A 14602-nucleotide genomic window follows, 5' to 3' on the forward strand; every position below is an offset into this window, starting at 1 on the left:
CTGTAAATCAACAAGGAGCAATACAGTAATGCAGTAATTTTTAAAGCTACTTTATGCTCTGCCTATGCCAAGATCTTGAATCGTGGCTGGATCCAAGCACTAACTATATTTCACTATCATCTACCTTCCACTTGGGGTTTTTAAAGTGATTCGAGGACTGAAAAATATTGAGGTTGACTGCTTTTCAGTCTCTTGTAGAACTACCGTCAGAATCAGAACGGAGAAACCACAGGCCAACTGCCTCAAGACTTGCATCTTCCCCTCTGTGGTCTTTTTGGGAGACTAATTATTGTTTTGAACATCCTGAGGCTTTTTCTTTGCACCTTGTGTGGGCAGAACCTATTAAATTTTATGCCTTGGGATTTCTGCCCAATCTGTGAACTATCCCATTAAACCAAATCTTTTCTTCACCTATTTTCTTCTAGTCCTTGCCTCCTCTCACCCAAAGAATTCACTTAAAAGTGAATGCTGGGAGTTCCCGTCATGGCGCAGTGGTTAACAAATCCGACTAGGAACCATGAGGTTGCCGGTTCGATCTCTGGCCTTGCTCAGTGGGTTAAGGATCCAGCGTTGCCATGAGCTGTGGTATAGGTTGCAGACGCGGCTCCAATCCCACGTTGCTGTGGCTCTGGTGTAGGCCGGCAGCTACAGTTCTGACTGGACCCCTAGCCTGGGAACCTCCATATGCCATGGGAGCGGCCCTAGAAATGGCAAAAAAGACAAAAACAAAAACAAAAAAAAAAACTGAGTGCTGGAGTTCTCTTGTGGCTCAGGGGGTTAAGTATCTGGTATTGTCACTGCTGTGGCTTGGGTTGCTGCTGTGGTGTAGGTTTGATGTCCAGCCTGGAAACTTCCACATACCATGGGTGCAGCCAAAAAAAGAAGAAAATTTTAAAAATAAAAGGGAATGCCACAGTGATTAGGAAAAAGATAAAACTGTTCTTTTCCTTGGAATAGGAATAAAATTGGTAAAATTTCAACTCTTGTTCCATATTCTTTTTCTGCCATATTTTCTTGCTGATCTTCCCCTATTCAAGTCCAATGTTTTCAATTCTTTCCTTGTAATATCACTGCAAAAGCAATGCAAGTAGCAAACTGAAAACAACACAGATGCCTAAACATTGACTCTATACTAATTTATTTTAATCACACTCTTTGGCTTAGATTCCCACAGGAAAACTAACAGAGGAGATTGTCCACATTTCATAAGGGCTGCGAACGTGAGCAGACTGAGGGTGCAAAAGTGCTTGTGTGCAGGGAACAGCTGATTAATCTTAACTTCCAGGACTGCTCCTATTTTCAAACTGGACTTAAATGAATACAGTTTTCCATCAATTCTTTCTACATGAGAATTCTAGAAGAACAAAAAACCCACAGGAAAAAAAACCTAGGTCAAATAAACTAAATTCAGGGAATTTGTTTTTAACTATCTCCATCTGAAACTTCAGTTTCTATCACATGGGATATTCTACAACTCAAAACAGCGGCATTCTACATCACTAATAAATGTGTAATTACACATTATAAGATTAAGAATCAAGCAAATTATATTATTGTAAATAATTCAGGGTTCCAAAAAAAATCTGAGCTTTCATTAAGCTTCTAAAATATTTCTAAAGAACTCTACTCGGAAGCCTGCATCACTCTTACCTCTTAACTTTGAGATAATTTGGAGATACAAGGCAAATTATTTTAATTTGTTTTTTAGCATTTTTTCTCTCTTTGTTGTTGTTGTTATTTGTTTTTTTGTTTTGTTTAGCCCACACCTGCAGCATGTGAAAGATCCTGTGCCAAGGATCTAACCCTCGCCACAGCAGCAACACACTTAGCTGAAGTGATGCCAGATTCTCAGCCACTGTTAACCACAAGAGAATTCCAACACGAATTATTATTATTATTATTATTATTTGTCTTTTTGCCATTTCTTGGGCCGCTCCTGTGGCATATGGAGGTTCCCAGGCCAGGGGTCCAATCGGAGCTGTAGCTGCCAGCCTCTGCCAGAGCCACAGCAACGCAGGATCCGAGCCGCGTCTGCGACCTACACCACAGCTCACGGCAACACTGGATCCTTAACCCACTGAGCAAGGGCAGGGACCGAACCCGCAACCTCATGGTTCCTAGTCAGATTCGTTAACCACTGTGCCACGACGGGAACTCCCCAACACGAATTATTTTACCTTGCCTGTTGCATAGATTTCTCACCCAAATTGACTCTAAGATGTCTATATTTTTTTTCATTTTGCCTTGTTACTATAGAAGTAACATTTCAGGATTTATATTTTAAATTCGCTAAGTAACAATTTTTTAAAATTTTACCTTTCACATTTCTTGTACGGCTCGTTTGCTGGTGATAAACTCTTTCAGCTTTTTCTCCTCTGGTAAGCTCTTTATTTCCACCCCAATTCTAAATGAAAAGTTGCTTGTAAGTTTTTCTTTCAGTACTTTGAAGGTATCATGCCAATCCCTTCTGGACTGTAAAGTTTCTGCTGACAAATCCTGCTGATAGTCTTACTGGAGAAGGGAGGGTCTCTCATAACTAGTTGTTTTTCTCTTGCTGCTTTTGAGATTCTCTCTTTAACTTCTGACGTTTTAATTATAACGTAATCTCTCTCGGATCTGTGCTTCCTGGACTTAGCTGTCTGTTTATTTCACCAGGTTAGGAAAGTTGTCAACTGTTACATTAATTTCTTTGTTTCCCTCTCTCTTCTTCCTCTGGAACCCCCAAGAGTGCTGTTATAGGGGACAACTCAATGTTGTCCCAGACAGAGGTCCTTTAAACTATCCTCATTTTAAAAACTCCTTTTTCCTTTTTGCTGTCATGATTGGGTGATTTCCATAAGCCTGTCTTCCCAATCACTGATCTGCGCGTATGCATCCTTTAATCTGTTGTTGATTCCTTCTGGTATTCTTTCTAAATTTCAGTTGTTATATTCTTCAGTTCTGAGTGGTTCTTTTTAATATTTTCTCTCTTCCTTGAAGTTCTCAGAGTTCATCCATTCTTCCCCCATGTTCAGGGAGTACTTTTATGACTATTACTAGGAACTCTTTATCAGGTAAATTGTTTATCTCCATTTCAATTAGTTCCTTTTCTTAGATTTGTCTTGTTCTTTCATTTGGAAGGTATTCCTTTGTCTCCTCATTTTGTCTAATTCTCAGGTTTGTTTCTATGTACTGTGTATATCAGCTACATCTCCTAGTCTTGAAAGAGTGGCTTTATGCAGAAAGTGTCTGTAGGGTCCAGTGATGAAAACCCCTCTGGTCACCAAAACCAGGTTCCCCTAATGCAGGTGAGCTGCATGCTCTTCCTACCATATTTAGCCATGACTGCGGCATGTACACTGGTGGATAGGGCTGACCCCTGGCCTGGTTGGCTAAGAGGTTTTGCCATGAATGCTGCAGACATGCCAATGTGTGGGACTGACCCTGGCAAAGTCCAGCCACAACTGTTGTGGATGCACTCGTGTGCAAGTCTGGCCCCCCAGAGCAGACACAGGCTTAGAAAGGCACCAGTGCTAACAAAGGCTGTCTGCTAGTTAGAACAGAACTGGGACCCTGGGGTGGGAAACACTTGGAGAGGCCCCAGAGCAGGCACATGGAGGGATGCTGGAGCAGGACACACAGTGGTAGCTAGGCTGATGGAGAGTGACAGTAATGGGGTCTGCCAGCATGAGGCCAGCTAAGTGGAAGGAGAGTGAAAAAGAATGAGAGCCCACCAATGCTTCTGTCCCTGGAGAAAACGTCACCAGATCTTTGCCTCTCTGGCACATGCCCTAAATTAGTCAATGAATCTTTTTCTTGTATGACACAGTTTTCCAAGCTTCTGCCTCTGTGCTGGGGCTCAGAACAAGTGAGTTTGTGGGTGAGCCCTTTAAGAGTGGAGTCTCAGTTTCCCACAGCCCTCTGGTCCTCCTGGGTGTAAGTGCCATTGGTTTTTAAAGCCTCACCTCACGGGGACTTGTCTTAGCGTAGAAGCCCAATGTGGAGCTCAGTGTAGGGCTTGGGCCCCTTAATCCTCAGGGGAAACCTCCCAGTTTGTAATATCTCTCCTGCTTCTGCGTTCTGACCCGACTGCCTCCATGCCCCTTCTACTCATCTCAATGTGGCCTTTTCTTTATATCCTTAGTTGTAGAATATATATTATGCTTGTTCTCAGGTTGTTCTCAGAGACAGCCGTGCTACATAGAGTTGCAGTTTTTGCGTGTCTGGGAAGGAGGTAAGCTCAGGATTTTTCTCCTCTGCCATCTTGATCTGGTCAGTAAGCATGTTTTTAATAAACATTTTTCTAAATTATATTCTACTGAAAGGACACAGAAAGATTAGTGATAACATTAAACATAACGTTTATGTGTCTAATACTTCAGACTTATGGGCAGGCAAAACCAATCAAACTAAGTAATGGATAATCTTTTCTTTTAATTTTGCAAACTTGTGGTGTACTGACGATGAACTCTGATTTATTTTCTTGCCAGAGTATCTCTGGGTCTGATATCGTATTACATTTCTATTGTTATGTGACAAATCAGCACAAACTTAGTAGCTTAAAACAATCCTTATGTATTAGCTGACAGTTCTGTAGATCGCAAGCAATAGAATGGCATGATGTGGTTTTCTGCTCATAATATCACAAGACTGAAATCAGCACATCATTTGAGCTGCATTCTCATCTGGAGGTTCTGAGAAAAACTCTTTTCCCAAATCCATTCTGGCCATTGGCAGAATTTGGTTCCTTCTGTTTGTAGGACTGAGGTCCCTGTTTCCTTGCTGGCTGTCAGTCAGAGGCTGCTTACAGCTTCTAGAGGCGACTCACATTCTTTACCATATGTTCCAAATACCTCTATCTTCGAGCTAACAATGGCACATTGAATCCTTCTGACTAACTTCAAATCTTTGACTTCCTCTTCAGACCTCTAGATCCAGATTTAAAGGACACAGGCAATTAGCCAAGACCCACATAGATAATCTCCATACCTTAAAGTCATTGACTGGGGAAACTTAATTACATCTGAAAAATCCATTTTGCCAGTTAACATAATACAACCATGAGGGTGACAACCAACATATTCATAATTCTAGAAATTATATAGAGTCTGTATTTGAAGAAGCAGGAATCTTGGGAGCCATCTTTGAGTTCTCCTAATCACACATGCTAAAACACAGTATAATGAATTGAACTGAGTAATATTTATCGAATAGGAAATTATGAACAAAAATTTCATGAAGTTGCATTCACAATGTGACAAAAATTGTGAGTGATTTAGGAATTATATCAATAGTTGTTCTAGTCATACTCTTTATGGTTAAAAAATATAGTACAGGAGTTCCCCTCGTGGCGCAGTGGTTAACAAATCCGACTAGGAACCGTAAGGTTGCGGGTTCGGTCCCTGCCCTTGCTCAGTGGGTTAATGATCCGGCGTTGCCGTGAGCTGTGGTGTAGGTCGCAGACGCGGCTCGAATCCCGCGTTGCTGTGGCTCTGGTGTAGGCCGGTGGCTACAGCTCCGATTCGACCCCTAGCCTGGGAATCTCCATATGCCGCAGGAGCGGCCCAAGAAATAGCAGAAAAAGACCCCCCCCCCCAAAAAAAAAAAGAAAAAAAATATAGTACAATATAACTAAATTACTAGCAGTATGAAGAGAAATGTTGGGGATTTTGTCATTCTTCTCAGGTCAAAGGCAAAAATCAAGACTTGCAAGAGATTTTGGAATTGCCAGTTCAACCAGATGGAGAAGTAGCTATGACTTATTAAAACCTGCTTGAATAAAAGAAAGCCTTAATACTCTTTGCTGCAGGTAAAAACACCAACATAGCAGGTGTGAACAACTACTAGTTGCTTGCACAAAATATGGTTCATAAACTAGATCAGACAAATTATATACCATTGCATCCAATTCTGAAATGATAATTTCTGCTAAAAACATTCTTCTGTCATTCTATCAGGAGAACATACTAAGATCAGAGCATAGATGGTAAAAGTTACGACGCAGACAGAAATTCTGACAAAGTTTTTTAACTTGAAAGCCAATCATGTTGCTCCATTTCTGCATTTACAACTCCAAGATTTAAGGACAAATTTTTGCAAGAGACGTGAGGGAGCAAATGCCTTCAAGAGTATTTGAATAAAAATATGTAAATAAAAGCAACAATAAGATCAATTCTCAAATATTCAGAAAACTCTTCTTCTAGCAACACACAAATTTTCTATATGCAGAACTGGATTACTGGAAGAACGACAACAGCATTGATCAAATTTGAGACCCGACAGTGAAGATGAGTTGACTCTTTACTAGGGAGTTATCATTAGAGAAGTAGAAAAGCTGAATTACTTAGTGGCAATACCACAATCCAAAATGATCCTCTTCTGGTAGATGTAGTTGTAGTGTTTATTCCAATACTGATCTCAAATAAAAGTATATAGTACTGCAAAATAAACAGTACAATGAACTCAACAGAAATCTACAGCTAACCATGCTAAAAAGTTGCAAATTTGGGGTTTTAATGTCAAACTTTAAAAATTGATTTTACTAGAAGTTTTAATAATAAAATTGTAATAATGGCAAATATTTTAAAATAAAATGTCAGATTTTTAAAAATCATCTTGAGCCAAAAGGCAAATCTGGTGTACCCCTAGCTATAAATGTCATATTTGTTGGGTTTCAAGGTCCTTTCAAGGATACTGAACTCAAAGCTTCTGGCCAAGACAAGAATTACCAGACCCTCATCATTGTCCCACCCATCGCATTGTAATGCTCCTTCTCCCCCCTGAAGCAAACTGGCCCTCTCCTTCCTGTCCCCAACTCCACACCCCATCCCTATAGGGGCCATATATGCCCCCAAGGAACCAGCAAATGTATTGTAAGGCCCCTCTTTCCCCAACCAATCAACAGGACAACGGGTATGTCAGTAAGACCTCCTTTCCCCCTGGGCTGTAAAAACAGACACAACCACACGTCCAGGATCCACTCTCCTCGATATTGGGGAAGTTGTCCCACTGCACTAGCAGCATTTCTATTCACAAGAAACTCTTCTTTCTTTTCACCCCTGCTACAAGTCCAGAAATTTTCTTCTGACTCCCACGCACAGACCACGACAATATTTTTGATTACCCAATACTTTATTAAGTTTTTTTTTTAAAAGAAGTTAGACTTATAATGCGGCAAATATAGTCAATAATAACATAGTATTTTATATAGTGACAGGTGGTAACTAGACCTATCTTGGTGATCTTTTTGAAATGTATAGAAATGTCAAATCACTATGTTGTGCACGAGGAAATAACAGTGTTGTAAGTCAATTGCACTTCAAAACAAACTCATAGAAAAAGAGATCAGATTTGTAGTTGCCAGAGGTGGGGGTGGGGCAAAGGGAATTGAATGAAAGTGGTTATCACTTAACCAAAAACAAGTTCACAGTCTGAAAGTTGATAGTTAAGTTTTCTGTGGGGCAAAATTAGGACTTAAACTGGGAGACAGCATCTCAGGTAGCCCTGAGAAACCGCTCAGAGGAGGTGAGGGGAGAGCTAGGACATATCAATTTTTGCAACAAAGAGAAGGTAGTAGGAACAAAAGATTTACCGATAACCAGATGTACAGAAAATCAATTTCTATGGGAAGTTGTAAAGGTCTGGGCTTATGGGGATCACTCCTTTGATATGCGCCTCAGCTATCCCAGTCTTTTTGTTTGAGTTCCCTCAGGGCTCACCAGCCCATCCTTGGGAGGGACTGCATTCACTGTGACAACTTTTGTTTTGTCCACCTCACTTAAAGCCTTAACAGCCAAGGAAGCTCTCTGGGCACTCCACCCTCCAAGCACCTCCAAGTATTGGCCACCGGGAAGCTTTCTGAACTTTGCCCTTTTGAGCTCTGCTGGCTTCTTTATGTAGGAACGATTGGCTTGGCATTGGTGATTAAATTGATCTCTAACCTCATTCTCCTCCCAGGAAGGGAGGGGAAGGGGCTGGTGAAAATTCTAATTCTTTAATCAAGTGGCTAGGTCCCTTGGCAACTAGGCCCCATCCAGAGGTGAGTCCAGAGCCCCTAGCCTCCAGCCATTTCAATCGCAAACCAAAAGGCATTTACCTCTTAGAGATTCCAAGGGCTTTAGGAGCTGTAATCTAGGAATCACTTTGGCTGAAGACCAAAATGTGTTTCTTGTATCACATCTCACCTTAGCTTTTTAAAACGCATAACACAACTGAGTTCATGTCTACTATTAATATTTCGCGTGTGGAAACACAGGAAATTGTGCTTGTTTAAGTCTACCTTGCATTAGGCTCTACCAATGAATTAAAACAAAGTAAATTTAAAGGTCAAAGAACAAAGGCTTTCAGGAAGGGATTTATTTGTAGACAATGGAGCCACAGCAGGGTTAAGAAGAAAAGTTATTTATGTATTTATAAAACAGTCATAAATATTGAGGACTTGGAGAAACAGTTTTTTCCCTCAAAAATTGGATTGAACTAATTGGAAATTTATGTTTGTATCGGAATCTAATATCAAATTAAACTTACTATAGGTAAAATCCCTTGTAACATACATTGCAAATATATAAATATGCTTTATATTATATCATACATATGGTAACAAACAGATAAAACTTGTTGAAAAAATACAAAATTTCCTGGAGTTCCCATCGTGACTCAGTGGTAACGAAACCAACTAGTATCCATGAAGATGCAAGTTTGATCCCTGGCCTCTCTCAGTGGGTTAAGGAGCTGGAGCTGCCATGAGCTGTGGTGTAGGTCACAGATGAGACTTGGATCCCGAGTTGCTGTGGCTGTGGCACAGGCTGGCGACTCCTATTCTACTCCTAGCCTGGGAAGGTCCATGTGACATGGTATGGCCCTAAAAGGCAATATATATATATACATAAACTTTCTCAAGGGCATCTAGAAAAGTCCACTTTAACCTTTAAAGTAGGGTTTGATTCAATTTTACCTTGAATCTTTTTAATAAAGGGAAGGAAGTTAGAAAATAGTTAAAGAATCAAAGAAATATGTAAGGAAATCATCTATTTAAATGATAAGTACACTTACAGGATTCAAAATGCTCTCAGTTCATTATTACTATAATGAGTATAATTTTACTAATTACTGACCTCTAACTTTAAAATTGCAGGTCTTGCTGCATTTGACCTCTGTTGGAATGCCAACTATTTTAAAGGCTATTCAGAAAAAATAAGCTTTTCAAATATGTTAATAGTTTTGTATCTACTCAAATGATTAGGATGGAGTAGATAAGGAATCTTTAAAACAGATTCAAACCAAAATTTCAGAGTCAGTGACCTTTTTTCTTCCTAAATAAATATATGAAAATGGCAGATTCATTAAAATGGCTTTAGGACTAATAGATGTGATTTTAGTCAGAACTTCAAAAAAGATCTCAACGTAGAAGTTCTACTTTTTAAATTTCAGTTTAGTTCAGTTTAGTTATTCTTGCTTAGAGAACAAGTGTGGAGGACATAAAGTGGATTATTGAAACTTCTGAAATGACCCTCCTATATAAAAAAGTTAATTGAGTTTAAAAAGGAAAAGTCAGCACTGGGAACTATGTCTAGTCACTTATGATGGAGCATGATAATGTGAGAAAAAAAAATTTATACATATATGTGTAACTGGGTCACCATGCTGTACAGTAGAGAACTGACAGAACACTGTAAACTAGCTATAATGAAAAAAATAAACATCATTATATATAAAAAAGGAAAAGTCATTCAATCACATGAAATGATGTTGACAACATCATATGTTACATCAGCAAACTTGCTAGTCATGTGCATAAATATACTGCGGAGTTGGACTAAAAGGACTCTGAGCGCAGATTCTGTTGGTACAGCAAATGGTGAAGAACAGGTCATTATGTTGTGAAGTTTGGAAATTTTCTCTTTACACCTCCCTTTTCAGAGTCCTATTAAACTTGGATCCTACTTCACCCTGCCCTTTTCCTCTCTGTGGCCTTGATCTGGCCTTCCACCATTCATTCCTCTTGATGAGATAGAAAACTCCCTCTTGGAGTTCCCATGGTGGCTCAGTGGTTAACATTCCGACTAGGAACCATGAGGTTGCAGGTTCGATCCCTGCCCTTGCTCAGTGGGTTAAGGATCCAGCGTTGCCGTGAGCTGAGCTGTGGTGTAGGTCGCAGACACGGCTCAGATCCCGCGTTGCTGTGGCTCTGGTGTAGGCCAGCAGCTACAGCTCTGCTTCGACCTCTAGCCTGGGAACCTCCATATGCCGTGGGAGCGGCCCTAGAAAAGGCAAAAAAGCCAAAAAAAAAAAAAAAAGCTCCCTCTTATTAATGGCTCACATTTGCTGATCTGAGAGTAACTGCTTTTTATTGCAAAGGAGTGTTTAACTTATATGTGTATAAACTTGCATTTTGTGTCAGAATATCTATATTTTTCCCCCATAAAAGTAATTTCAGGCTTCAGTAAGTACTAAATCTAATTTAATCCTCCTAGGATAACTATAGGAGGGATGGGGTAAGGAAAGAGATCTCTGGAATATATGGGTTCCCGGGACAGCAAACAAACCAGGCTGTTACTGCTAGAAACCCATCGTGAGGTACAAGAGGCTACATCTCTCCATCACAATTTCCCAAGACCTGCACCCTCTCCCCCACTCCCCTTCAGACTCCAGAATTCTCCTCCTCCCCTTTCTGGAGAGTTCTGCTCTCCTCTAACCACTCCTTATCGCCAACACATGCACATCTTCTTTTCTGGTTCGTTTGACATTATTGTAATTTAGTTCATCTTTAATTATATTTTCTACCATAATATCCCTATTATGATGACTTGGAACGTAGCCCCGTGCCTCTGATATTTATGGTTCCCATTTAGCTCTGCCTTTCCGGGAGAGTCCCAGTTTCAAATATTCTGCCCTATTGTCCTCATAAATGCACTCATACTTATCAAACCATCTGTCCTGAATTTTAGTTTCTAAAATAATGCCTTGGCACTCTTGGTTAGAATTTGAAATGCTTTTCTTTTCTCATGGAAATAACATAAATGTTGGTAAGACTCCTGGGCAAGTCCCAAAGCTCATTTAACCCACAGTTGGATATAACACAGATAATAGTAATGAGTTGTTTCTCAATGAATTCATGTTTCATTGTTTCTCAATGAATCCATCAGCCTATACTGGTTTCAAGGTGGACAAGGGCTTAGAGAGCATCTTTGTACTGGGGGTCTTAGGGGGTGATGGGCTACCAGCAAAGGAGAACAGGGCATGGACAGGAATCAGGTCATGATGGAGAAAATACAAATAATTGATGTTGTGTATGTGTGCATTAGGCTTTTTCAGATCAAAAGGAACAAAGCTTGATCAAGCTCCCCTCAAATAATGACAGTACATTATATGGCTGGTCAGGCAAGTAAGCAGGAAAAGAAAAAAATCCCAGTCACCAGAGAGCTGAAGTCATGAAAAAATCTGAAGTGAACCTGAGAATGGAACAACCAGCATGGGTGTCTCTCCAGACACAGCCAGAGCTGCAGAGATCTGGTCAGCTCTTCATGCCCTCTGCCACTGTGCTCCACTTGCAGGTGACTCAGAGATTCTCCACATTGCCTCTTGCAGCTTCTCTCATCACTACTTGACTCACCGTTATTTTGCATTAAAAATATCTGAGTAAGAGAATGTTATTGCTTTAGACAGTGTCTGTCTAACACACTGAGGGTCATAGCAGGGCTTCTGTCCATTCAATAGACAACTGCTTTCAGGAATGACAGCAATCCTCAATCTAATCAACTATAGTGAGGATGCAAAACTAGGGTGGCCATGTGTCCTGCTTTGTCCCAGACAGTCCCAGCTTATTCATTTTATCCTAGTGCCATTAGTAGCAACTCTTTCATTCTCAAAAGTGTTCAGTTTGCATTACAATTTATATGGTTTCTCTATGCAGAATCATAGTAAACCAAAGCATGAGATTTGTAGATTGGAAAGTGCCTGCAGATACAAGCATTCACCTCATCCATCTGTCCAGTTCAGTAGGAAATTGCCTCAACAAGGTCCAATCTTTTTTTTTTTTTTTTTTTCTGCTTTTTGGGGCTGCACCCACAGCATATGGAAGTTCCCAGGCTAGGGGTCCAATCAGAGCTGCAGTTACCAGTCTACACCACAGCCACAGCAATGCAGGATCTGAACAGTGTCTGCAACCTACACCACAGCTCGAGGCAACGCTGGATCCTTAACCCACTGAGCAGGACCAGCGCTCAAACCCGTATCCTCATGGATTTTAGTTGGGTTTGGTAACCGCTGAGCCACAATGGGAACTCCAGGGCCAAGCTATTAAATTGCTAGATTATAGGACTAATTGCAGTTCTAAATGCAAATAACATTGTTAATTTAATCAATATATTTTTAATGAGGCACTTCTGTCTTAGGCACTATTCTAGGCACTGCAGATCTACCATAAACAAAACATACCAAAATCCCTGCTCTTGTGGTATTTACACAGTGGTTACATATCTTCTTAATTGTAACAAATATTCACTGACCAATTCTATATGCTGGGTACTCTTGTCATCATATTAAATTTATTATTTCATTGTGTCCTCAAATAACTACATGGAGTGGGTCTTATTTATAGTCGCAGTTGACATCATCATCATTTTCACCATCACCAAAGATTAAGCCAGAGAATTTTAGAAACATATCGAGATAAGACAGCTGGTGAGTGGTAGACCTAGGATTTGAGTCTAATTTTGAGTTTCTGCTCATACTATATTATTCCACTTCCCTGTTTGCAGAAACAAGGAAGTCTTCTACTTGAGAACTTTCAGGAACTGTAAAAAAATCCCAGAGTTTTAACAGTCCAAGGGAGGCCAGTTCTACTTAAAATGTGAAAATAAACTAATAAATAAATAAACTGGAATATGATCAGGTCTTCTGTCAATTTTTAGCACTAGCATGGCTCAGTTTTAACAGATTTTTGTCCATTTCTTGGAGAAGCCCTTGAGGACAAATTGCCCATTAGTACCATATACTCAAAGGTTACATTTCTCTTAGATCACATGCAGTTGGCCCGTCATTGTTTCAAAGTCAATACCCCAGCAGCATGGCTGAGTATTTCCAGACTCACACACACTTTACTTAATCCAACTCTCCAGCCTGTGGATGCATAAGCTCTTGTCTTCCAATCAGATTACCAGCCTACATACATACCACTTTTCCTAAAAAAAAAACAGTTAATTAAACATATATATATATATATATTTTTTTTTTTTTTCTCAGCTTAATCATTAGTTGCCTACAAAAAGATCATCTCCAAGAACTGGAGAACCTTATGCTGGAAATGCAAGATGAGATAAACTTTTGAAAATCATTCAATGCAACTCACCACCTTAAGCAGAATTAAAGAGAAAAAAATTATTAATCTCTCAATAGTTATAGAAAAAGCAACCGATAAAATTCAGCACGCAGAATAAAAATCTCAGCAAATTAGAAATAGAAAGGAACTACGTCAATTTGGTAAAGGATGTCTATGCAGAACTTTTGGCTAATTTCTGTAATGACAAATCAATGAATCTGTTTGCTCTAAGGAACACATTAAGAATGTCTGTCTGCTTTGACCTCTTTTTTTCAACATTGTACCTCACAACGTAAGACAGCAAGAAAAAGAAATAGGCATAATGATTTTATAAAGAAAGAAGTAAAACTACATCTATTCCATAAACAATATAATTGTTTACATAGAAAATCCTAAAGAATTAAAAAATTATTGTAATTAATTTTAAATGGAACATGATTGTAGGACACCAGATCAATATAAAAATATCATAGCAGGTCAATCAAAATTCAATTCTACTTCCATAAACTGGCAATCAAAATTGGGAAATAAATTTACAAAATAGTAATGTTTAAATAGCAACAAGAAATCAAAACATTTAGGAATTTTAATAATGTGCAAGACCTCTATACTAAACACTATTTTAAAAATACAGAGAAATTAAAGAAGGCTTATATAAATGAGATAAACTGTGTTAGTGGGTTGGAAGACTTACTGTTTTTAGGATATCAATTACCTCTGGCAGTTATGTAGGGTTTGGTTGTTAAAGAAGACTCACAGGACTCGAAATGGCATTGCTTACAAACCTACAGCTTACTGCAGGAAAATAATATAACATCCATTTTAAGGAGCTTTCAGCCACTTTAATCCTAGAGAGGCCAAGTGCAAACTGAAATTTCCCTCCTTCTGTGAGGTTCACAAGGAAACACACTTTCTCTCTTGCATCAGAAACCACCCAAATGTCCAGACACTTTCTCAGAACCAAGTAGCTGAAATGGAATCTCAGCTGTGATTTCTTATTGCTGGTCACCTAGGCTTTCATGCTATCTAACCAGCCCCAACAGCAGAGCCCTCTCAGGGTCTCACTGAGACCAGATACAAGTCATCTAGCTCACCACTATTAATAAATAATGCTGAAAAGCTGTTACATGCAACCCTGAAATTCCTTGTGGCCTCATGACTACAAAGCAAAACGCTTAATCAGTATGTTGCATGCCTTAACCAGAGGGCAGGTACATTAGGAGAATATCTCAGGCCAAATCCAGAGCTGTTGAAGTTAACCCTCACGGTAAAGTCACTCAATCTAGCTAAAATGACATCCTCTCT

This window comes from Sus scrofa, chromosome 4 (assembly GCF_000003025.6).
Source record: "Sus scrofa isolate TJ Tabasco breed Duroc chromosome 4, Sscrofa11.1, whole genome shotgun sequence".
Classification (NCBI taxonomy): domain Eukaryota; kingdom Metazoa; phylum Chordata; class Mammalia; order Artiodactyla; family Suidae; genus Sus; species Sus scrofa.